At 40.1% G+C, this 26,048-nt stretch overlaps 1 protein-coding gene across 7 annotated transcripts in view; it reads left to right on the top strand.

Moving 5' to 3' along the window:
- LOC107268265 overlaps positions 1-26,048 on the top strand; it is a 71,999-nt gene that overhangs the window by 6,778 nt on the left and 39,173 nt on the right. For 2 of the 7 annotated variants that reach the window (XM_015740875.2, XM_015740874.2), the window contains exon 1: positions 10,107-11,829. The exons of 2 other annotated variants lie outside the window; for them this stretch is intronic. The gene's annotated coding sequence lies outside the window, so the exon portion shown is untranslated. Of the gene's footprint in view, positions 1-10,106; positions 11,893-16,621; positions 16,771-26,048 lie in introns of those variants that run through there. 3 more of the 7 variants (XM_025085556.1, XM_025085559.1, XM_025085558.1) reach the window with 3 other exon arrangements.

The following is a 26,048-nucleotide window of genomic DNA, read 5'->3' as shown; positions in this document are numbered from 1 at the left end:
GAGGTTTGACTAAAATTTCTTTCTCCAAGCTCTGTACCACGTGTGAATGAGATATAATTGCTGGGGTGGATGAAGCTGGGGGAAAGGGATGCTGTGTCGTTCTTTGGTCCACGTATTAATACTCTATCAGGAATGCACGGGTATTTTGTGGGTCCAGAGAAGAATGCTGTTCACAGTTTTATACTTGAGCCAGGCCGACATAATGAGTGTGGGAAACGACTCTTGGCCGTACCGTTTGAAATGCTGACGACTTCTCAAGCTCGGACGGCAGCCATCTTGCTTTGGGTATTGTTTGTGTTTCCTACTCCGATGTTTGTATGCGCTTGGCTCCCTTACTAAACGTTCACCGCCTTTAATCCGGTCTTCCGAAACTTCCAAATCGAACTTTACTTCGAGTCATCGAATTGAACTTAGTACACGTAACAACTGACAAGGTATCCCATTTGCTTTCAAGTTTATTATGGGAAGTTTGTAAAGTTTAGATATTAAAAAAAAAAATTCCTTTATAAGCTATATCCATTTGATTAGGAAAAATTGGTTTTTTTTTTTTTTTTTTTTTTTTTTTATAAGTTGACGCCGACTGCAGGCATCGTCAGGAACTTTGAGGATCGCCTTGAAGACTCATTTGACTACTACAGTAAATCATACAGTGGGACTGACTTGGGTCTTGTTTTTTTTTTTTTTTTTTTTTTTTTTTTTATATAAGTTGACGCCGACTGCAGGCATCGTCAGGAACTTTGAGGATCGCCTTGAAGACTCATTTGACTACTACAGTAAATCATACAGTGGGACTGACTTGGGTCTTACTGGGACTACTGTTAGCGTTACCTGTATTCTATTGACGACCAAGCATTTTTTAAGACGTATGACGCTGAAGAGGTCCTCAATCACGTTTCAGTCGAGAACTCAGCCGCACACGCGTTACCTCGCATCTTCTTCTTCTTCTTCTTAGTCTTCCTCCTCTTCTTTTATCGATCTCGAGAAGTGTAAGCGTGACGCGTTACAGCGTGACACTTTTCACGCGTCGTCATTTTTATAGACAGTAGAAATTCTCCGAGTGGGGCCTCGCATTATTTTAGGGTCAAAAGTCTTATCCGTATTATATATCCATATTTATTACCCTTCTCGAAAGAGAATCCTTTATACGTATTCTATGGGATTTCGGAAAAGATCCCTTTTACCGACTCCCGTACAATAAGGCACGTTCCTGATATTATTATATTCGATATGCTTCACCGAAAAGAAATGTAGCCAGGGGTCTTATTACGCTTTTACAACACGGATCGGATGGGACTTCGAACCCTTTGCAGTCTCAATGATGTACTAATTCGAGAGCACTAAACTTTATGGCGGAGCGGGATGAAGCTTGAATTATGTAAACTTATGTTACCGCATGCCTTAAATCCTTGGATATCCTATGGGAGTCTGGGAGTGGCTACGGCTCTCACGGACTCTTCACACCTTCCGTATGGGCCGCAAGTAGAGGGAGATACAGATAGAGGGACAAATAGGGAGAGAATCCTAGCTCGTACACACAACAGACCAAAGACCAAAGTTTCACCAGGGTATCCCGTGATCTTATAGTCTCTATGAGCTTCCACCTTTGGGAAGTTTAATGGATGGATCCAGGAAGTGGATGAATAAGACTGGGGTGAATAATTGTTTACATTAAATGGCGGATGTCTTCGCATCTCATGCTGCGATCTGTATAATGTACTCAACGGGTCCAGTCATCCCTTCCTTTGAGATTTTACGCAACCGTATGATATCACGATTGTGACGTTCGCAGCTGGCTCGACCAACTGGTTTGGCGTTGACTGAACGTTTGAGCTATTTAGCAATCAGGTCCTTCGGACTGCAGGGGTGGCTGCGGCACTTAAACTAGGTCCGGATTCGAATCTTATTTTTCACGGATCTCACGGGATCTTCATGAATATCTTGCTCACGTCAATCGCTCGAGTACAAATAATTCGTTCTATTTCTAACGTGGCGGAACGCAAAAATACTCAAGAATGCGGCGCTACATGGAAACGCCTCCAGGATTCAAATCTCAGTTCAATATTTAAATAATAATAAACCAACGAGATCCAATGAACTTGCTGCGGTTACCTGAAGTGCAATATTTTTTTCCCCTTATTTCGACTACTTTCTCGTACAAAGTAATTTTGAAAAAATTTTTTCAAAGTGACTTTTTTCTTTTTTTTTTACAATGGCTAACTTTTTTTTCTCGATATGATCCAAGATCATTGTTATCAGACGACCGTCACGTTCGCTCAGCAAACTTTTTCTTTTACGGTAGTCGGCACGCTGTATGAATAAAATATAAAATGGTTATTTATTGTAGGATTTGCAAGCCCGGTAAACGCTATTATACGTACCTAAGGAATTCTATTAGCGTTCTCGCAATGCATTAGAAATTTCTTTGAGCTCTGCTGTCACCTCGCAAGACGCATGGCTTTGCGCTTACTCTGGCGCTCGCCTCACATTAAGCTGAATACATACGTTAGCAGTGAACTTAATGAATCTTATGATCAGATGACAATCTCGTGGTTCTAGATCATTGATAATCTCCGCGTTGATCGCCCACTAGGTATTCCTTACTCGCTTCTTGTATCGTATACTAATTTGCATTTGTGATAGGAAAATTTAATGAATATTTATATGAGTATATATATTTATTTATAAAATATACATAGATCATTGTTAATTTATATCTTGTAGATACCCATTCGTATCTATACGTTTCATTGTCCATTGCTAATCAATAGAAAATCTCGTATCAATCTACTTTTCTTTTTGTTAGCTTTGAAATATTCTCAACCCACTCGGCACGTATATAAAAATAATGACAGTACGTATTGATCCACCTTATTAATGGGAAAAGTAAGCAGTGGGTGTAAGTGTTAGTAAGTTGGTAGGCAGACACGAGCAGTCGCGAACGTCATTCCTTGAAACGTAAACGGGAACCTCGTGATTGTTGCTCTCATTTTTATCCCAGCATCCTACGCGAGGCAGATGAATCCGCCGTCGTGCTATGATCCTGACCGTGGATGCTGTGAGGTGCGTATGAGACGTCTAAGTGGGCAGACACAAATTTCTAGGATCGGGATGAAAAATGGTACAGGGATGATCGTGTATGATCTAGAAAAGATGGTTCGATGAGATTTTGATTGTTTTAATTTTTTGGAATGGATGCTGCGTCTTGTGAGATATGGACCACTGGATTTTTCTACGTTGTAACTCTTAGGGTGGTTGATGGTCTTTACTGTGGGATTAAAAAAAAATTTTTTTATACACTGATTGTGGATATTATGTATCTGTATAGTTTTGTCCTTTACTGATGACACTTTTCTATCGATTAGGTTATCGGTGATCGAAATGTAATGAGGGGAGGGGGGTGGGGTATCGCATAAAAATGTTCCATTAAGATTCACGTCGTTCCCATTGAAATTGGCCATTTCAATTCTAAACAGAGAACATTGCTTGTCTACTGTAAATTTATGCGTGACACGTTACATTGCATGAAAATTCTTGGCTGAATGCTTAAGACTGCCCGAAGAGTGGTCTTGCCGTCGTGCTGATTCGTTCAGTATTTTCGTAGAAGAATCTGATAAAAGTGGAAAAGAGGTAGAGAAGAGGGAGATAAATCGGAGTTTACTAAGAATTCACGTGATTTTAGAATCTAATGGGATCGAACCGATTGATCCAGCAGTAATCATGTAGTAAAAGTAGTAGCAGCAGTGTATTCAGTAGTAATACTATAGTTGGTACAGGTGCAGGTACGGAGGAGCTCGTTACAGTGCACACTACCGCTAATAAATCAGAATCATTAGGCAATTGGCCGCGGACGTTGGGATTCTATAAGGATTTCTTATGGCGGTTGGCGCGAGCGAGATTTACGTAGCATAAAAAATACGTATCACCCCGTTCACAAGATAATTCCAGTAGGTATTTTTACATTTCTTTCTTATCGCACAAGTTACACGGTATGTCGACGTGATACGAAAAATTTTTCAAAATTCAAATATCAAGCCTCCATCGTATAAAATGTCAAAAAATTATAATAGAATGAAAACAGGTCTTTTGAAAATTCATGCGAGTACTCAAAAAACAAAAAGAAAAAAAAAACCGAAATAAATTTCTAATTCGTCTACCAGGCGTTTCTTGGTATCGCGATAAGCTCACGACGACAATGAGTCGGCTGATCTTTATCTTAAAGACAAGGTGTAAATCTTTAAAGATGAGTCCCTCCACTCGTGGGGCCAATTATAATAGGAGATCTACATTAGCTGATGGTTCCTCTTCTTGTATACTGTCACCGCTTGGTAACAGTTTTATTAAGTGGGCGTACACGTGGAACTGGATCTTCTATTATTATTTATCTCTTTGTTCTTCCCTTTCTCTTTTCCATCTCGTTCTCTCTTTTTCATCCCTCCCTTATCCTTTGATCTTACGTACCGTTCCGTTAATAGCGACATCGTTACACGACCGGGATACATGGTCCCTGTTGATAGCAGCAGTGTATATATTGTGGACCTTATTAATTATACAGACGGAATACACATTAGGGTTGCCAGCCATTTTTTTTTTCTTCATTTCACCCATTATGCTTTTCGATAACGAACGCACTTTGGGTTCAGTGCACTTTTGACTTTTCTCCACTGGATCTTCTACAGTGCAGTTTATTTTCTTTGCCTTTCGAACCAATTCACATTCGAATCGATAGGTCAGATCGTGAGCTTGCAAGGGGTCACGGGATGTTGATGGATGATTTTTAAACGAATTAACACGATAGAATCGCGAGTCATCTTCTCGATAGTGGCTCTATTTATTATTATTGTTGTCGAACCGATCGGTCATAACGACTTGGCCGTGACACGATTAAACAAGGGAGCGAACGTTTTGCCAGTCAAGAGTAATGGATGGTCTCATCTGCCAGATAGGAACGAGACTTGTCATTTGGTACTGTAATTACCTGAAATTCAAGAACAAGAGGTACTATCAATTATTTTCAATGTATCGTTATATCGGGGTTTCTTTCAGGTTTTTTTGAAATAATTGAGCAATTTTCTTTTTCGTTTATATACAAGTATAATATTCGACAGGGACAAGAGTGACGTAGGGTAATATCTCTAGGGATCAATGTAATCCGATGAATCTTTGATCCTAGGGAATTTCACAGTTATTTCTAGGGTTTCGCCAGAGGAACTCGTGTAGACCTCGACGTGAAACCCAAAGGGACCGACGACACTGGCTGTAAACACGAAGATCAAGTCGAGTCCGCAATCCGTACGAGACAAAACAAAATTCTCACTTTGGTGGCGTCACTCACTCGTAGACGCCACGAGAGTCGTGACTCTATCGCCAGGTCACTGATATTTTTTGGGTCATTCGTTGCCAAGCAATATTATTAGGCGCTATTATTACTTTGAAGAATTCTTTTTGGCCCCTTCGACACCTGCGTATTTCTTACGGTCTCCAGAAACGGGTTCTCCGCGTTCACCAGGAAGAAGAAGCGGTCGAGGTGGTAAGAACGATGCACGCATAAGGCCCAGTATAATCGATGTCGAATATCGCGGACAAATTCCAATTATCCGACGTGAGAAGTCGGGGCAGTATCTCGACGCCAAGCGTCGTCCGAATCCGGGCGTCGCCCTCGGCGCCGTGGACTGTTTAATTTTAGGGCATTACGTGCACAAGGCGGCAGCCCGGCGAAGACTTAAAGGGTTCCGCGGACGTTATTTGCCAAGATATTATCAGTCGGTAGAGACCAAAAAGTTGGGTACCCCGAGGGTAACAAGGGGGGCGTGTCACTTCCACGAGAGAAGATCTCTAGAATCTCTTTGGGCCTCTCATGACTTATTTTTCCCTTCCTTTCCGTCTCTCGCTATTTTCCCATCGAGTCCTACGAAATTTCAAACCAAACAAAAATCACGTAGGACTCCGTGAGGCCCCCGTTCGTTTACATACAAAAAAATGGTCACGACCCTTCGAACGATTTTTTATTCATTTTTTTTTCTTTTTTCTTAATACCTCATAACTTTACTCATTCGTTCTTTTTTTTTTCTTCACTTTTTTATCCTCGAGGGATTAATGTCCAAGCTGGACCAGTTTCAACATACACGATAAATACTTCTCGTATTTGTATTTGGTCTTATCCCCATGTAGGATCTACGCACTTGCAATGGACAGTCGCCGGCTCGGCCGTTCTTAATTCATAGCTCGTTCGATCCCGGAGCGTTACATTGCTTCGAGCTCGAAGACTCGTAGCTCCTGGATCGTCGGGGGCATTAATTTACATTGCACGCAAGGCCCCGCCCAAGATTGAACGCCAATCGTCTATTGGCAATAATTAATAAAGTCTCCGCTATATGTATACACATACGCTCGATTATGCTTACTGCATCGGAGCAATCTAAGAAAAATATAAATTTAATATAAAACACGTTATATTACGTCCTTAGACTTAGTCATGGATACGAAAGAAATTGCTGGTAGTTTATTTATTTTTTATTACGATCGTAATGAGACAAAAAATTTTTTTTCATTCACAAAAAAAAGAAGCAACTGCTCTCGATCTTTCCTTTTTACTTGCCACGCGCGACTAACATTTTATTTATACAAAGTTCATCTTTATTCTGTATACTCGATGGTTATTGTATTGCTTCGTAGAACGTCCCATGGAAATTCGCGTAGGTATCGAAGTCTGGTCGCCAAACGATTTACAAAATGTCGCTACATGCGATATCCAAGACCGGTACCGCGATTAGATCCATTATGTTCGACTCTCGTCAGATAAAGCGGGTAGTAAGCCTGACAGCAGGTTGACAGTTAAAAAATTTCTACGGGACATACGGAATCCATGGACAGTATTAACGTACAGAAGTTCACATAGAAACTCACCCACGCGATTCTTACAGTTCGCTACGAAGCTCTGTGTGATTAGATCGTGCATTCCCATACGAGATATTTATCGGATGCTGACGACTACGGCAATTTGTTTTATCTTGGTTCATTATGAAATTCCGTTGTCGCGCGACGACGAAATATTTCGAAGCGTTTGCAATAATAATAAAATGGGATAATTGATAAAAGAATACTTGATAAAAAAAAAAAAATAAGACTTCATCCTTGAACGCATTTATTTTCACGATTTGTATACACTATATATATACACGTATGGCGAGTGTGTATTATCAGATTAGATTCTAATGTTTATTTATTGAAATTCGATAACGTTTGATCTATGCCGCTTTTTTGTGATAGAGCTATATATATATATATGATACTTTATTGAAGCCATTCGTTCATTGTTGTTATAACGACGTGACAGGGGATGACTTGACGTAATATTTGGCAACGATGGCTAATATTTAAATTAAAAAGTTTGCGGCAAAGAAAGCAAAGAAAATGATTGGGTATCATTTCTATCGTGTATCGCAGCAGACGAAATGATCGATGAAAAGATAAAATGAAATTTGATTGAACGTCCCCTATGAGCGCGAATGGATGTTGTATTCTTTGCTTGATATTTTTCTCTTGACTTTTCTCGGAATAATCGCCATACGTATAATCCTTTTTTAAGTATGACGAGGCGCTAACGAATCCCCATCGTTCGTCTTATCAATAGCGTTAATTGACAAGGCAAATAGGAGCACGCTTGAAATTTGCATTTCTAAGGATCGAGACGCGTCCGGCTACTAGACTAATTTAAATGTCAATATTTGATGACTGCTGTACAGGAGATACTACCGAATATTATAATGACAATGACAGTGTCAGCATTGATGATTTATTCATTTGTTTATCTCGAGTGTTGCAACGTAGAACGAGAGAAAAGAAAAATTGACAATCGTACAAAATCAATATCTGAAGTTTCATCGATTACGGAAGTGCTGTATCGGTTACGTCGTGAGTTACGTACGACTTGGATTTTCACATAGGATTATACGAAATTAATAACGTCTAGGATTATTTACGTTATGCGTATCTTGCGTCCGGTGATTATCGTGTCGCCGGTTGATAATGGTTAGACTTGCTTACAGCCCGCTTGACGGTTCGTCACGACTGGGCCCCCGCCACGTTGTCAGTTGTCCTAAGAACGATGTAAAAAGATTTTTCGCAATTTTCATAATTACAAGTTATTTGCCGTCTTTGGGCCTAGTTAATTATCAAATGTTATTTGCAATTAGGATGGAAGTATTGTTTGATGATTTTTAATATGAAAAAAAAACATTCGATCCGTCATTATTTATTGGATCTATACTGTCAGCGGTGTCACCAATTCTTTTCTGGATCTGCAGTGTTGCCATGATTAATTATTTTTTATGTTGATAAATAATGGCTGCGTGCGTTTGTATCGTATCGCACGTCATTTACGACTGAAATTTGGGACACGTGATATTTACTGATAAGAATTAAATACTCGCGGGTAACCCAACTGATAAATTCAACTGGATCTTCCTGATGAAGGTCTGATTGAATTTTTAAATTTGTCAAAGTAAAATGATTTTTTTTTTTTCAATCGCACATGGAGAAATACGTTGCACCTTGTCTGGGAGCCTTGACGTTGACTCTCAGTATAGAGATCGTGTTGAAGAGTTGATAAAATTTTTTTTTTTTCAATTAGTACCGATATCTCTATTAACTTCTACGAGCCTTATCCGAGTCATTGATACGATTGGTTGATTTTTTCTTTCGTCTCGTAAGACCGGTGACCGTGATCGATAGATTTTTTGAGTCGTTAAAAAAAAAAAAAAAAAGAGAAAGATGAGATCTTCAGAAATTCTTCTCTAACATCTTTTTCCCCGCTTGCCACTTCTTTGTCAACAATTTCTGATTGTCGATGTAAGATTATATCCAGTGTCGATTGATATTGAAGCGATAGGAATCGATACCGACGGAACTTAAAAAGCATCGAGTGTATCTTTAAAGTCTCGCGAGCTATGGGAAATGCATAAATCGCAAAGATGAAGAAGATAGTTGCACGTTGAAGAATTCTGAATGGCGCTATGAAAGTTTCACGCTATTTCAGAATCTGCTCTTATTGGTACCTGCACCTCTACGTAGCTTAGGCCTATGCCATATATTAGGTATATATATATGTATACCTATTCCAGCAATGAGGATGCAAGTTCATAGGTGTTAAGTATATAGGTATACATAGCAGCATGATGTAAGTATATAGGAGATCCGACAATCGGTGCCAAATTAACACGCGAAAGTCACGAATCACGATCACGCATCGTAGCAGCTAGTGGCTCCAATCTCTGGGAGGGACTGAGAGAGAGAGTGAGAGTGAGAGAGAGAGAGAGAGAGACCATCGTAGGACCGTGAGGAGAGCTTGGCTTCGGCTGGAATCGTAAAGACGATATTACACGAGGGAACCTTTATCGGGTCCGACTTTTATTTGTGCAGGGCATAAACTTTATTGGCTCTTTTCACAATGATCTGTACTATAAAACGCGCGGGATAATAATTTTGAAAAATGTTTCCACCGATCAGAGATTCGAGACTGAATTTTCATAGCGGTATTTGCGAATGAAAAAAGAAACGTTTGCTTATCACGATTTCCCCTTTGAGATAAATCTTTAGTCTTTGCTATCTGGATACGCATATTTTCAAGTGCAAAAACAACTGATGCACTTGAACTACGGAGAATCGCTAGACAGATTATCAAACGTTGATTAAGAATGAACTGTCAGTGAAGCAAAGTTGACATATTCTTCCTGTGTATTTTGATATCTTCGTACAAGGATCGTATGGATACTTGATTGAACGGTAAATGCTACCGGTCGTCCAAGAAAGACGTTGGAAGCTGATTGAATGAACGATCAACTTGGGCCTGAGTCGATTGAGTATATTGGTAGCAGGGAATAGCAGCAACAAAGCGAGCAGGTGCGAAAAGCCCAAAAAGGTATGTGAAAAATTGTCTGGAATCAGCAAGGTAAAGGGGCAGTAGCAGCGTCGCTGAAACGGGAGGAAAAAAGAAGCTTGGCAAATGGCGCCCGAGTTCCAGGAGAAAGAAGAAGGTCCGTTGCGCGTGAATCCTTGGGTGGTTGGCTGGTGAGCATAATATCGCGAGCAGCCCCTTTGCTCCTGGCAGTTTACATCGAGCGTTCGCGATAGCTCAACCACCTCATCCATACGCTCTGTAAAGTCATAGCTCATTCCTGAACTCGATCGATACGGCTCTGTGGATCTTTGATATAGGGTTGGAAGACGATTTTGAGGATCATCACTTTTGAGTGACGTGCGGGAATATTGTTGTGGTGGGGGCGTGTTATGCAGGATTTAGGGTTCAGTGTGGTACCAGTTGCGGCAGCCAACTGGGCAGAGTGGCGGTTTGAGCTGCTCACTACTGCTCACTGCTGCTCACTGCTCACTTGCTCAGACTGGCTCAGACACTGCCGGCTTCACTGGCTCCACTGGCTCACCGCAGTCTCAGTCTTCGGGTCTCTCGGTGTCTTGTATGGCCATGCGTCGCTCACTGCGCTCTGCACCATCTCAGGAACGCTCGAGACTCGTCATCGCATTCGGTGTGTCCTTACGTGGGAGTATCGTGGCACGTAGCCCGCCGGCCCAAGAAGAAGAAGAGGAAGTCGCTCCGGAGTGCGGACCAGAAGCTGAGCGTGAACGATCTGGGGTCAAAGGGTTCGCACTGCTGTTCGCAGTTCCGAAGGCGAAGTCGTGCGGTGCGCACTGGGATCGAAGACTTTGGTTTTTCATTTATCGAGGAGCGGGTTGCGGTACGAGGGTCACTTTTGGGCTGGTTTATAGAAATTTTGAATTTTATTTTATCCAATTTTTGGATACGGTTTTACGGGTTTTATATCGAACGGACAGACTCGTCGGGGCTTTGTGATGGGATTGTTGTGTGTGATTGATGTTGATTTTTTTAGTGCTTTTTCGGAAACTCAAGAGGAGACGAAGAGGGATTTTGTGTACTGCGTGGTTTTTTTTACGGGATGTAGGGGGTAGTCTATTTTTCAAGATGTTTTTTCTATTTGTGATCTGACGCAGGTTATTGTATCTTTTGGGTTTTCGTTCGTTATACGAATATTGCTGTGCTCGAGATTTTTGAGTATTTTTTTTTTTGGTTTTGAGTGTGGCTTACTATATTTTTTAAGCACTGACAATAGTTTATAATGGTGACGTAGAAACTGTGCGAATATCAGAGACTCGGTATTGCGAGATAATGTTTTTTTTTTAAAAAAAAAGTCAATTTTCGAAATATCTAATTTTTTATGAACCAACGGTGCTTATCCTACCGACGAAATTATCAAGCATCAAAATATTGAAAAGTGCCTTTAAACAATCTAGCCTATCAAAACTAAATCCACGTGTCTTAAATCCATCCCACGGTGATACCCGACGCAAAGTATAATCCCACAACGCAAACTAAAGTTGCGAGAAAGAATCACGCCGTCGTAGCCGATCGCGAGTGCAACGTCGGTCTCTAATAAAACGTTTAACCCAAGGAGCCGTTCGTTCGCGTATGAAATAAAAAGATATTAACACCCCGTCGTTCAGTCAGCCACAAAGAGTAAAAAAAAAAAAATAAAAAAATATTTCACGACCAGCTAAGTGTGTTCTACCTAAAAAGAAAAACTTGTTCACACTACAGTGAATCTTGGATAGTGTCGTTATCAACAGAAAAAAAAAAGAAGAGTTTCTTAACTTCTGTGCCTTATCGTACTGTGAAACAAAAAAATCCCGGAGACACCCTATCAGCCGTAACTCAATATTGTACAGTGACTCGTGAAAAGTTAACCGATCAGTGGTATCCAAGCTGGATCCCCGTAGAGCGTCAGGAATTTCGCCCTTCGGGTAAGTACCAAGTACTACGAGGTAGAACCAACTGCCAACCTAACCTAACCAGCGAGTTAGAACGTAAGTAAAATAGCAAGATGTATTAAGGTCGATAAGCGCGTAATATAAAAGAGCCGTTTCCATATCGTCGGCATGCGCGGAAGGAGTGTTAACTCGCGAGAAACTTTATACGTAAATGCATAGCGGGTGCATAAAGAAAATCGCAGTGGATAGAAGGGAGCCTGAAGTGAGACTAGGACGAGGTGGAACCGACATACGAGAAGCGATAAATCGGCGATGATCCCGAGTGCGCATAGACGTGCGCATACGAATGGCGGCGTAAGGGTTAAGGATGAAAGGAGAATGAAAAGTGTTTATGGAAAAAAAAGAAAAAAAAAAGTGGAAAAGTACGAACGACGCTAAAAATCCCGTAGGATCGTAAATTGCGATCTCATCGTTTCATTCAGGGTACGCCCAGTTAACGCGGGGGTTTAAAAGTGCGAGTACGCCCATTTAAATTTTTTTTTTTTTTTTTTTTTTTTTTTTTTTTTTTTTTTTTTTTTTTTTTTTTTTTTTTTTTTTTTTTTTTTTTTTCCCCCTTTAATCTCATTTCTTTGAATTCCTTCGTTCCATCTTTATTTGCACTTCGTGCGGATCACGGGAAGTCTTTGGATTTTTGATCTGGTCCCGAGGAAACACGAAATCCCCTACCTCTATTGGTTTCTCACCTTTATCCTTATAATGGCTACAATTTCGGCAGCTTGTCCCTCCTGGACCAATCTTCATGTATCTGACCACCTATTCATATACATGTGTGCACTGCAGATTATCGGGCCATCCTTGATTGCATAGTGCCAGTTCTCGCGGCTGCGATTTATTACGGGAACCTGTCCTCTCCCGGATCGGATCGTGCATTATCCACGGCGTACCTCTTAACGGCCGATCGTTACTTTCCTTTAAATAAACAGTAAACGAGCCGCCGGTTTCGAATTTCCGTGCCGCGACCCATAGCGCGGAGAAGAGAAAGAGGAATAAAGAAATATTGTTCGGAGCCAATAACCATGCACCAAAATGCTTTGATGAAAAAAAAAAAGGAAAAATAAAAAAAAAGATGAAGTCGACTGAGATCGAACCACCTTTTCTACGTTACGTCGACCTCGATTAGGAGGCCTACCTACGTATATAAGTTTTTACTGACTGTTCAGACACCAGTGGATGGAGTTGCATCTGAAACTGCATTTCGATTGCATCAGAATTTATGATGAACTCGTCCCTATGCAACCAATGCAAAGTCTTCTTCCCGTTTGCACGAATATGACCTGCACTGCTTTCCTATAAATAACCATTTCTACCAGTTACCGGAAAAGACGTAAACCGGACCAGACATTCGGGCTAACGTTCTTTAATAGAAAAAGATCTTTGAAGTGACGGGAACCACGTAAACATATCAACAGTGACTACTATATGCTCGTCCAGCTGATCCTGTATGTTTTATATATGCGTAACTTAATATAATTTTCGTTGCATTTGTTGCATTAAAAATGTACTTGTAAAATTTGTTTGGACGAAACGTACCAGATTTCTTGGGATTTATTTTTGGGTTTCTTTCAGTTCAGCCTGTTTAGCATGGTGCTATATATATTTTTTTTATATACGATACACTTCTTTTTTTTTATAGTAAAACAAGAAATAGGGTAGGTACACACTATTCGGTTTAGTCGTATATTTTTTCAATGTGCCTACGAAAGTATACACGGGCAACTCGGTGAGTCTCTTAGGTTCAATGAAGTGCGTATCCGACGTGCGATGTTCCTGCATTGGCTGATCTCTGTAAGGCCTAGACTTCCAGGATGGTTGAGCAGGGTAATTTAAGGATATCCAAAGAAATTATGTATTTCTTGAAAAAAAAAAAACCAGGAAAACATTGTTACACATATTTACACAACCTAAATTCCATTTCCGCACCTTAGTCGCGTATCACGAGTCACCGGGAAGACAAACGTTGATTTATTAATTTTTTATATAACGTTTCCAAAAATTTCTTTATCCGTCACGAGCGACTGACCTTTTCCCAGGCATATCTTTGCCATGGGATCGGCTGTCTGGAATATTTTTCACTACGTGATATCTATAACCGTACTATCCCTTTGAATTGCCTCACGATGCATTTTGATAAATTTCAAAATCCCTTACATCGTCTTTGTCAAGTTACTCACGTACCGCTTCTAATTTACCTAAAACCAGCATATCCTTCCTGGAAGGTGCATAGGTACAGTTTCAGATAACTCGATCCTTATCAAATGATCCCTGGACACGATTTAGACTTCGGCCTGGACCAAAATTATAAAACGTCCAAGTACAAAATCATCATGACAAAGGAATTTGAAAAAATTGAAAAAAAAAAAATTGCAATCGCGTCAAATCGTTTGACTCAATGCGAAGAAGCGAGAAAAAAAAACATGAAGTGGCACAATCGACCGTTTCGTTTTGATGACCAGTAACCAGTCCATCTTCTATTACCGCGAAAGAAGTGTACGTCATTGTAGTGCCAATATTGACAGAAAGAAAAAGAGCAAGAAAAAAGAGAAGCCACGCTCTCCGCTCGCTACAGTCCAAAGAGTCATCATCCAGTCTCTTCCTCCGAAAGAAATGCTGACATAAGTGTAAAATCATCACTGACTTAGAACAAATACCATATGGGTAATTCCCATAGTCGAAAGTTGTCGCGAATAAGTATCTATTAATAGACACGTGTGCACCGCTACGAATTTACGCATGATGCGATTCGTCTGATAGTAATGGATACCCATTATATATATATATATACAATATACCTCCAAATACCTATATATATGTATGCCCGACAAAGTAGACACGTACCGTACGTACGAGACATTCTCAGAATTTTCAATGGCTAATTGGTGTTTATCCAAGCGGCATCATCTCCTGAATTTTTATATATACATAAACACATGTTACAAGCGAGTAAAGCGCGTCTTGCGAAGATTCATGAGAATTTGACATTTCCACGTTTCCTCCTAATTCGAACGAGCGACAAATACCTCCGAACCCCCGTTACTCCGTGTACTCCGCGCACCTTCGGCACCTTGAAAAATTTGCCACGGGCTGCTGTAAGTTTATTTTCCCGTATACCAAGCGGAAGGCACGCGGACGGCCGACCAGTGTAAAATAAAGAGGAACGATGCTTTTCATCGACTGTATCGTGTACGTACGGTGTGGTTGAATCGCAAAGTGACTTAATTACTGTTCTGACGCCAGACGAGAATGCAGCTTGAGGTATGGGCCAAGGCGATGGCGTATGTGTACAGGTTAGACAGTGCCGTCGGCGCCATGCGACTAACTGATGGTATTTTCATATGTCAGAATGTACATGCAAATAGGTGGTTATGGGTATCAGCTGCTTTGTATTTATTAACAAGATTGGACACACTTTCTGTCAATCTGGATTAATTGGATATTAATAAAGGATTAATTGGTTGGGAGATAAGATTTTTTTTATTCTTCACTCTCACTTTGTATTGGGGTAGCGTTGGGTGGCTACTGGTCGTCCTGGTATCGGGATGGATATTGGGGGAGGCTGATTCTGTGGCTTTCGTAAGGATCAGCTAAGATCTAATTCCGAACTGTCTAGCGTAGGAGTTGTTTAGGAAGGTCTGCACGGCTGAAAACATAGTAGTGGCTTCACGGCAGGGTGGGGGTAGCTGTGAATGAAACTAACCACACTCTCCTCACTGAATGGACCCGAAACGAGAGGAGTGTATTTTCGCTCGTGTTTACACGAATGGCGTTTAAAGATCTAGCAGGATTTGAAACGTAGCAGACGCATTCCCATCTCGCAGCATCCCTTTATTTTCTCTCGTCGTCATATGGGGGAGTGGGAACGAGATGGGTGGAATGGATATGTGGAAAATTGTATTAAAACAATAGGTGGGGTATTCGATTCGAAATGGGAATAAATTTCGCTGTAAATAATTTTGAAAATTATCAACAACAATTTTGGATGGTCGATGAAGAATTTTTGGAAACTTTTTAAATTGCATCTTTAGCTGCATCTCAGGATGATTTAAATTTTAAGAGCATACATTCCAGTCCGAAAGTGCATTCTCGATGGCTGCTATTGAGATACCTGTGTCTGGTACGCACTTGCCGTGGCTTCGAGGCATAAGCTTAAATTAATGTATTTTCTGACCGGCTGGGTCATAGGTCGTGGTACCTACCGACGTCTCTCGATTTATTTTCCTGTGTTCAACATAAGTGATTAGGCGCCGTGTGTGTTTATACGAGTTAAGATTACGTTACTTCCTTCGGCACCCTTCGGCACCCCTCGGCACTTTTCGTCTTGTTTAAAACACTAAATCAGGCTTCTGGATTGACGATGTCGCTTGCGTATGCTGACTAACCTGTCACTCGTCGCCGTTAACGAAATTTCTCTTGAAAATAATTTATATATTCAATATATTAAAACGCATTAATGAAATATGTATAAAAAGTATTGAATTATATATATTATATTTTTAATAATATCGAAAATATATTTTAATTAATTTTTTTATTCATTTAATTGATATTTTTGTGCAATGAATGTACATATATATATATATATCTGAGTATAAGATATCTAAGCAATATAGACAAACGAAAGTGCACGTTCTCTCTTGTCTGATAAAACTCACACGTGAAAATGTCTATAGGCGCCATTGGCTTCGGGTATACCTTATCTGGGGAATTCTCGATAAGAGAACCAAGACGATAGTGTTTCTCGGTATATCGTCGTTTTGTTTTGCAACAAGAGTGTCGCTTGGCTATCGTGCGAAATTGCAGTGTTACAATAAAGTATGCGGTGCCAACCATCTCTAAGTATAACCATCGCCGTGGAATATCGGATAGGATCGGTAGATATCGACTACCATCGGATGACTAGTGTTGTTCCGTGAAACGGTGAGATTTTCCTATACGTGGGCGAACTTGGAATATTATCAAGGACTTAAAGGCTTCTTCTCCACTGCACTATACTTCAGTCTGTAATATGTTTCTTTTTTTTTTTTTTTTTTTTTTTTTTTAACAATCTTCGTTGCGGTTCATCGAAGATCGATCGATCTATCGATCGGGATTGACTCGAATAGCCGGTGTTAATGTCGGAACCGATTAGTCGGTGGTATTATTTTTTAATTATTTTATTTTAATATACAAGAGTGGCGTCAAGATTCGTTTGACATTTCGCGCGAAATTCTTCTCATTCGTCGCGGCTGCTTAAGATTCTTGATGTCTGAACTCACGACGTTCGTCCGTTGCCATTTTTAGAACGTAGAAATCAAATGAGTGAAGAGTGTGAAACGAGTTTTTTTTTAAATTCATAATTTTTTTTTGCAGCAGCCTTACGATCACTCGTATCGTCTATTGTTTGTTGCTTATCGTTATTTGATTTTTAATATAAAAATATAACGGCACGAGGATCATTAATATCACATCCATCTATTTACTCCGATGGGCATAACGGCGCGTGATAATTTTGGTACAGGTAGATGGAAATTTTGTCATTAATCATTTTCAAACCGACACAGTTAATTGATCCATTTGTTTTATCCTAATCAGACGTGTCGCTATTGACAGTTTAAATATTATCGTTAGCTCGGACACGAACCACTTCCGAAGGTCTGCATTGTCGCTGAAGAGTCTTTTAAGAGAACAGTCGATTCGACAAGAAATCGTGAAAATGAACGGGCCAACGGTATTCCATTTCAAAAATACCATTTCGAAAAATTCAAATACGAAAAACTCAACGAGATTCGAGCGAAACGATAATAATTAGTCTGGGACGTGAAGTTGGCTTAATTGAACTTGCCATGCGGGTGTTCCGCTTCCACGTGCGTCCTAGTGGCAAACGAGCCGTGACAAAGGACCCAAGCCGCGCGCTTCCTAAGGGTACAACGAGAAGGACAGAAGACGCTGGGAGCAAAAGAAAGAACAGAGACAAAAGAATGAAAAAAAAAAGATACAAAAAGAATATCCCGACAGCCGACGGACATGAAGAATAAGAGAAACGCGTGAGATGAAACAAGAAGAAGTAAAAGGCGAAGAGCGCGCGTGTCGCGTTTCTCCGACTGTCACACGTGACAACTGTCAACGCGTCACTGTAAGGCTTAACTGTCAAATTACCATAATAAAGATTCGCTATTCGATGAATTCAATTCGTAATTACTACAGATGAAAGTACTTCGAAGTCATTGCATCAATCGTCGGTACTCGGGTACAGAAACTTTTCACGCCACTTCAATGTCGCGAAGATTCTTCTCTTGCGATGGAAGGAAAGAATTTTAAAGAATTATTGTTTAATATTTTTTAATCATTTTCCATACCGTAAGTCGTGTACGCTTTGCATTATCTTGAGGCACTTCGATCACGATTAACTTCAGCCTCCTCGCTGAGCTATCAAGTGGAGCGAAGCGAAGAGCCAGCAGGGCAGGTACACGTCGTGCTCCTCTAATATAATAATCGTGAAGCGTTTACCCGGTAGACCCTTGGTATATACAGGTCGGTCTCTAACGAGTAGCAGTCAACTTTACTGTAGTAGTTGGCTTTTAATGGCGGACGTACTACTCTGATAATATACACACACCCTGTGAACCAACGTCACGCATCTTTCTTGTGTACACTTTCTCTTGGACGCCTGACGAAAATCTACGCGCAAACAGAGGAGGTCCGGCTACGACATTTTTCAAAGATGAAGGAATCCTTGGAGAAGGTAATGGTGACATTAAAGGTATCTTCACGTGGAACACAAATTGTTTGGATATTTATTTTGTCTCTGTATGTCGGCGGGTATTTCTCTTTGTTCGACAAAAAATTCTGATAGCCATTGCCAGAAAGGAGTATTCTTCTCTTATTGTTCGGTACAATTGTCAGTATCTTGTTCTTCCTTTTTTTTTTTTTTCTTTAGTCCTTAAACGTACAGGAAATAAGTTACGATTCATACGAAGTCCTTTCCAAAGACGTTCCTATAGGATTTCCCTTGTCTCTTTAATGTCCTTGTGCTAACGTTTAACGGACGATCTTACGAAACTTCTTGTGGTGAAGTATCCTTAAAGTTTTTCATGCCAGTATGGCTACCTGTATTTATACGACTGTCCACGTGTAGTGAATATTAATCTCTTCGTACCATTTGTGTGGTCCTTGGTAATGGAAATTTTATTCCTCTGAATTTTATTTAATGATTGTCAGTTTTCTGGGGGGTTTTCATGCGATGGCGTGAGAAGGTATAGTACCGTAGAAATTTAATCGTCACAGAGTGACGTGAATATATAAATAATTGAAAAGTGCAAAATGTCCTGAATAAATATCGTACAGTCGTAATAACGAATAATCGCGTAACCTCGCAATGCAGAAGACACGAAGTAACGAATCTCGAAAGGCCAAGCACGTAGGCGTGACTTATGGCTGCTGGATCTCACGGGTGCGATACCACCATTATCATAATTTAGTGCGGTTAATTGGGAATAACGAGGAAGCCGACCGACTTCACTTTTCACATTTAAACGTAATGCATATGCATATCGTCAAACACGCATATCCATATAAATGACCCTGAAGTATCATGTTCTAAAATCACTGATTAACCGTACAATTGAGAACTGTGCCTAATATCAAAACTGATCCAATAATTTGGGTCACCGAGTTTGGGTTGCGGATAATAATTTTTAAAGACTTGGAAACTATGGAAATTAATATTACAAGCATCAGTTTTATCACTTTGGGTGACACTTAAAAACATACTGGTTAAATTTCCAAAAAAAAGAAACATGGCCGACAGGTGGAAATTAAAAGTCGTTTAGCCTCGGTCCGAAAGCTCATGTCAAAAGTGACCAAAACGAATGCGGACTCGTCTTATTGGTCACCTAAGTATCAGTTTCGTTGCTAAAGTGATTATTATAAAGACGTTCATCTTCGGTTTACGAGGCTCATACGTTGCCCTTATACGGTTCAGGGTGAGTGTTTCAGCCACATATATGCTTCTGGCTTCATACTTCATTTTGGTCAGTAACTTGCTCGCTCGCTCGTTTGTGATCCTGTTATTGATCAAATGCTCAACCGACTTGTTTGAACTATCCTGACGCTGTTTTATATTGCCGTTCTCATATATTGGACCTTATGAAATTTTCCCATATATTGGTACAAGTTAATGCGCGTGAAAAGTACTTTTGCAATTAATCATTGTCGCTAATCACTATAGGTAACAGGCTAAGGATTAGAATACATGGAAATGATTTGTTTTACCAGTGACAGCATGGCAATTGACTTTAATGATTTGAGGTATATATATTATAAAACTATAGCTGCAATACTTGTTACTGTTACTGATAATATTATTATCATAGTTGATAAATAACATTATTAGATGACATCTGATTTAATCTTGCTTGGATTTGATTTGGTGACCAATTGATAAATTTACTTTGTCAGATCATGTTTCTCTTTTAATAAATAGTACAAGTACAAGACTGTTAGGTACCATATGAGAATTGATGATATTAATCAGTCATCTAATAGCATTCCTGTTGAATGCATGTAAGTAGGATCCCATGGGGGATCCAAGATTATTTTCCATGGTATATAATGCCTGATATCGTGAAGCAATTAATGCTTCATCGCTATCAGATTACCCAACACAAATTTTCTGCTGGGGTATCTTCCTCCCCATGTATAAGTCTTTCCTCGTAGTTCCATGCACACCATAGACGGGAATTGGGTATATATCTTGAAAGTTTCACATAACCCATTCCGTAATGTCAATCGTAGCAAGCCCATGATAATCCACCGTGAATTATTTCACATCCTATCCTGGACACCAGAAACGCTCACGACCCTAGATCTTGATCGTGTCAAGTTATTTGTGTGGGGATCCCATAGGACCCCTTAAAGGGTGGTCCCTGTCCGTGAGAACGATATTGGGTACTAAGTACAAACCTGATCAAAGGTACTTCATCTTCGTAGTGTGTTGTCTTAGGCTGAATTCTTGAATATTCGAAAAATCATTGCCGTTGTTTTTTCTTCTTCTCGCAACCCCTTTTTCTACTTTGGGTCCAACGACTATTGGACCACCTAGGAGGCTCAGCCATTGGTCGATTAGCATTCTGCAATAAGTCACAGTTTGACGTATCTTCGGGCCATGTGAGTTTATTATCAGCTCATGTTCGATTAACACCCTCGGGTCATTTCGGTCGTGTTCAAAAGAATAATGGCATCGTGGATACAGTCTGCCATTTGCACCGCAGGCCACTGTTGTACCAACTGAGATTACATCTGACCGGATTGGTTGCGCGTGCCCGTTGTAACGCATTAATATTTTTGTAAGTGTAATTTTTGGGCAGAACGGGAAATTTAAAAAATTTATTTATAATTTTTCGTTTAGACGTGGACATTTCTGTAACGACGTAAATCTTGTGTCTGTTGGTTGTGCTACAATAAGTGCGCTCGTGCAATTCCGACCGCACCTTCAAGCAACACGGCACCGTCTTTTGTTGCGGTAATTTGGTGCATTGCTTAATGACCTGAGAAATACGAGCTAAACGGTAACGAATGCTTCATTTAGGCCGAATTAGGAGCGAATTAACGAGACACGCAGAGCGGATCGTTCATGTTGCCGGAAGTGACACCCAGATCGTAAAGCACTCTCGTTGGCCCTTTTCAAATAAATAGGTCATTTATTTTCGTGTCCCTGGATGTAATTACGCATGATGAAAATTATGATGTAGGTGCATAGGTATACGGGACAGATTTGATTTTCTTTTTATTGAAATATACTGATATGCCATTTGGAAATTAATCGATTAGACGTTTAATTGGATGAATTATCGTCTCTGGACCAATTATGTGTAACACAGGAGCCATCGTGTTCCGTACACGTTCCCAATACTCGTGTCAGTCTACCGGTCTTATGGGTGCCTTCACTTTATTATCATAATGTCGATTTTCATTAGGATACGCATCGTTAAATCTATTAAACTATGTCAGCTACTGGGTCTCCTTTGTCCGTGGACATATTAAAAGCTTATAGGACGAATTAACCCTTTGAGAAGATCCGACGGATGCTAGAACGTAATATGATACAATTTATCGGCATGAGCAGAAATTGATTAATACAAAAATGAAATGTAGTATATATATATTTTTTTTTTAATTTGAAAATCTTCAAAGTAACTTGATCAGCAGTTTGCTTATTGTTAAGGGACACAGTGGATATTTTACATTGTGAAAAAAATTCAATAGCTAACACTGTGAAATACAATGTTACCGTCTGGACGTGCCGAAAAAAAAGGTGTTCACCTTTTCAAAGTAATAAATCCGTTTTTTCGACCGAAAGCAACGGAAATTGTAAAGATTCAAAAAATGGTAGAAACGAAACTGTAATTTATTTGATATTTCGACACGGTAGCTTTGCTCGCGAATCTTCCGCCGTGAAAAATCTTGACAAATTTTCTTCTCGGTAAAATGGATCGTTTTTCAAAATCTGCCCGCCCGGCATGCCAAGTCGAACGTGCTTTTAGGTATCCAACTGTAGTTCATTCCATCGCTAGCTCACTCGATCGCTCGATAGCTCACGGTATCACGATCTCACTCGCACTTTCGAGGAAAGGGAATTTTTCTTTTTTTCTTTTCTTTGGTCTTGTTGAGTCCTCCAAGGACCGCCCAGCATGGTGCACCATAACCGACCATGGTAGTCTGGTCGGCTGGTCGTCTGGTCGTGTGCCACCCTTAGGGCCTTAATGCACTTTGAACGACTCTGTTACAAGGGTGCACTGACCACCAAAAATTAGCCAAACTATCCCCTGCCTGTCCTACCGAAGGGTACCTTTCTCCCACCATGGCTACCAACATTTTACCACTACCACCACTGGCACCGTTCGTCGTTTCAATGGTGGTAGACTAGCAGCAAAGACCAGCAACTACAGAACTACCACCAACCAGTCCAAGTTTTTCTCCCGAAACAAGTAAACTTTTACATTCGAAATTTGAAATATCGCGTTAAACCAAAATCATAATCAGTGCGGTGACTTTTTAAAATTATTATTTATAAAAATAAATTCACGTGCAGATATCAGTGTCAGTAAGTTGTTGAGACGCGTAAACATTTATTTCCAAAAAATCACTTTTCACGCTCGTGACGATTTTTGGATATAAAATATTTTGGAAGTTTTGCAAAGAACGTTGGAGCGGCGGGATCTCCGAATTTTGATTCGGCATTCATGAGGCGATGATCGGTGAGTGGTGAACAAAAATTTTGAACTTTTTTTTTCGACAGAATTATCATTCGTAGGATTTTCTTGTAGTTCTTTGAATTTATTTTCTCTTCGCATCAACGAAGACTGACGTATGTCTTTTATTTGTCACGCGATACGAATAACACCGAAAGTACGTCGATTTGTTACGTCGAAGAAGGTCAATGAAATATGACGTTTAATAAATGCCGGGCTGACAGTCTCGACTGCCAAATATCAATAGCACGACTGTCATCAACCACTTGACTCCGAGACTCTTGTTTAATATACAAAGCCTCACAGTGAGTATTAGCATGCACATCCTGCAGTCAGAAATGCATAAATACATCGCTGGGCTTACCTACGCGTTACACGTAAAACATATTTCTGTCTCAAGTATCCAGCGTAGCAGCAGCCTGATACAAATTTCCAATCCATTCATGGTGAATTCGGAACTTGTCATTATTTTCTGTTCTCTTTAAGCAAATCTTATTTTTCGAATAATCATAAGAATACCAAGAACAAACAACAGGCGCCATGAATTCCGTAGTCTTTTTTCTTTTCAAATTTTATATCTCGTATACGTTGGAATTAAAAAAAAAAATTGATGCTCGAATGAAATTATTGAGGTACGATTTCCTCTGTCGCACTTTGGAGATGCGACGGAAAGCCGGTTTTTGCGAGACTCTTACCTAACGTACCAGGTCCAGCTGATTTCGGTTATGTTATAATAGTCACAGGATCCAAATTTTATGGTCTTTAATACCAAGACACCTCGATATCCACATGTCCCAGTAGTTAATTATCAGTCATGTTTAATTTTTTTTTTCATTATGGTCTTCCGTCATTTTTGTAATTTTTTTTTTCACTGGAGAATATCTACGCGAATCTGCATAACCGCACGCGCGGCAATGCAAGGATGTTACTGGCGCGAACGAAGGAGACAAAGAAAAAGCAAAAGGACCATCGAGATCGCTATAAACATAGGGAGAGACGATTTTCAAAGAGGATTATTTTTTTGTACGTTTTATAGGCAGTCCCGCGCATGCGTAGTATAAACGGAATGATAAAATATCGAAAGTGCGTTTCCTTCTGTCTGAACTAACAGGTCTATTGCCATTAATGGTGTCCCGTGTAATCCAAAGTAAAATGACCGTGCATTACTCAGTGACTCGTTAGTAACGAGAATGATGAATTTTTGTAAAAAATACATTTAAAATTTTTGTTTTTCAACACGAAAACTTCTCCCATGGAAATCAATCTCTGTTTAAAATATTGCGTTTTGCATATTTCAGTGGTTGACTAATATCGTGCTATGGACCACCTCGTGGACATTCCATGGATATGGCTGTGCCCATTAGAACGATTTAGCAATCTCTCAGTCCCTACAGTATAAACATATATTAATCAAATTAGTGAACAACTATTCAATAAAATATTTGAATATCGATTGCTAATCGATACTTAATCAAATTTATTTCACGATAATTATTAAATACAACTGTTGACTTTGTGTTTCTTAATTTTTTCTTTCTCTCGAGATACAAAGTGACAGCAATACCTGTCACATTCCACGGACCGTAAACTCCTGCATGATTTTAATCCCCCCCACCTTCTCGTAGAACGTGTTAACAAATCTTTGCTCTTTGTCATGCTAATTCCGTTCATTGCCATGTAAATGAACCGTGCCCTCCCGTCTCGTATATTTGTAAAATAAGAGATTTATCATTGCCAGCACGTATTCCCGAAAGCCGGTATCCTAAACTGCCCTATGCATTCTCACTGACGATTTTGAACATGATTTCCGATTGATTTACCAACAACATCACAGTATCCCAATTATAGCCCAATTAGACGCGTCACTACTAAAATGCATTGTCAGCTGCACTTTGCACGTAGCCACTGCACCTGGAAGCTACGAATCAGCAACGTCAGAGTCTGGGGTATCGAATTCGCGATTGCAGCCGTCCACGTCGACTAAACATTGAACCCGATATTTATGACGTTGTCGATGGCCCCAGGCACGTTTCTACGAATCGAACCGTTAGACCCATATCGATTGTTAGTGATTATCGGTTTGCAGCTGAGAAAAAAAAACCAGGAGTAAAGACTAAAGAAATAGTTACATCGAATTTGTTTATAGGGAGAAGTTGTATCGGCTCGTTCGGTGCATTTAAAATATATCGACGACCCATCGGCACATTAATGCATCTTCCCAGCTGGACTTTGGTCTTGCTTTATTATTTTCGGTCGCCCGTTTCTGTTTCCGGTGGCTGAGTTAAAGTACGAGGCGGGGATCGTACACTCAAGGATTGATTTATTAGACCGGTCCTTGATTACTAATTGAACAAATCAATTGTTTCGTCGGTATCGAGCCATTAGTCGCGATCCTGAAACCTTTTAGGCGACTTAATGGTGTCAGGACCTTGTTTACGAGGTTCGGTTAGATAAGGGTTGTCTCAATATGGTTGTTATACCACGTACCTACACCCTTAGTCATTCTACACTGAGATAGGACCGTCATAGAGAGCGAGAGGGGGAAATGGGGAGAGAAAAAAAAGCGATCCACTCTTTTACTACTCGTGTATCCCCATTTTGGAGGGCAAGTGCGATTTGGATTGTCGTAATCTGAAAATAAATTATCGCCTTCATAGAGACTCTCCACTTAACGGGCAATTATCTTACTTATTTATGGGGAACGGAGAAGGGAGGAATTGCCGTCCCTGTCGCTCTACAAATTCCGACAATTTAGATAATCTCGTGGAAGAATTTTATCCGGACTCCTTGAACTCATTAGGCTGCACGCATGCACGTACTGCCAGGGTCTTATGAGATTGTACAGTTTTTATGGTGTTGTCGTACGATGCGTTTTGTACGTGAATTATTAGCCTTGCATCATTTTCAGTCGAGTTCAAGTGACTCGTGGAAGTTTTAGCAAATTTTAAATTTTTTATTTAATTTATT

The sequence above is a fragment of the Cephus cinctus genome, unplaced genomic scaffold (assembly GCF_000341935.2).
Source record: "Cephus cinctus unplaced genomic scaffold, Ccin1 Ccin1_scaffold0504, whole genome shotgun sequence".
Taxonomy (NCBI): Eukaryota; Metazoa; Arthropoda; class Insecta; order Hymenoptera; family Cephidae; genus Cephus; species Cephus cinctus.
Note: the sequence above shows the minus strand (reverse complement) of the source record. Positions and strands in the feature narration are given on the sequence as shown.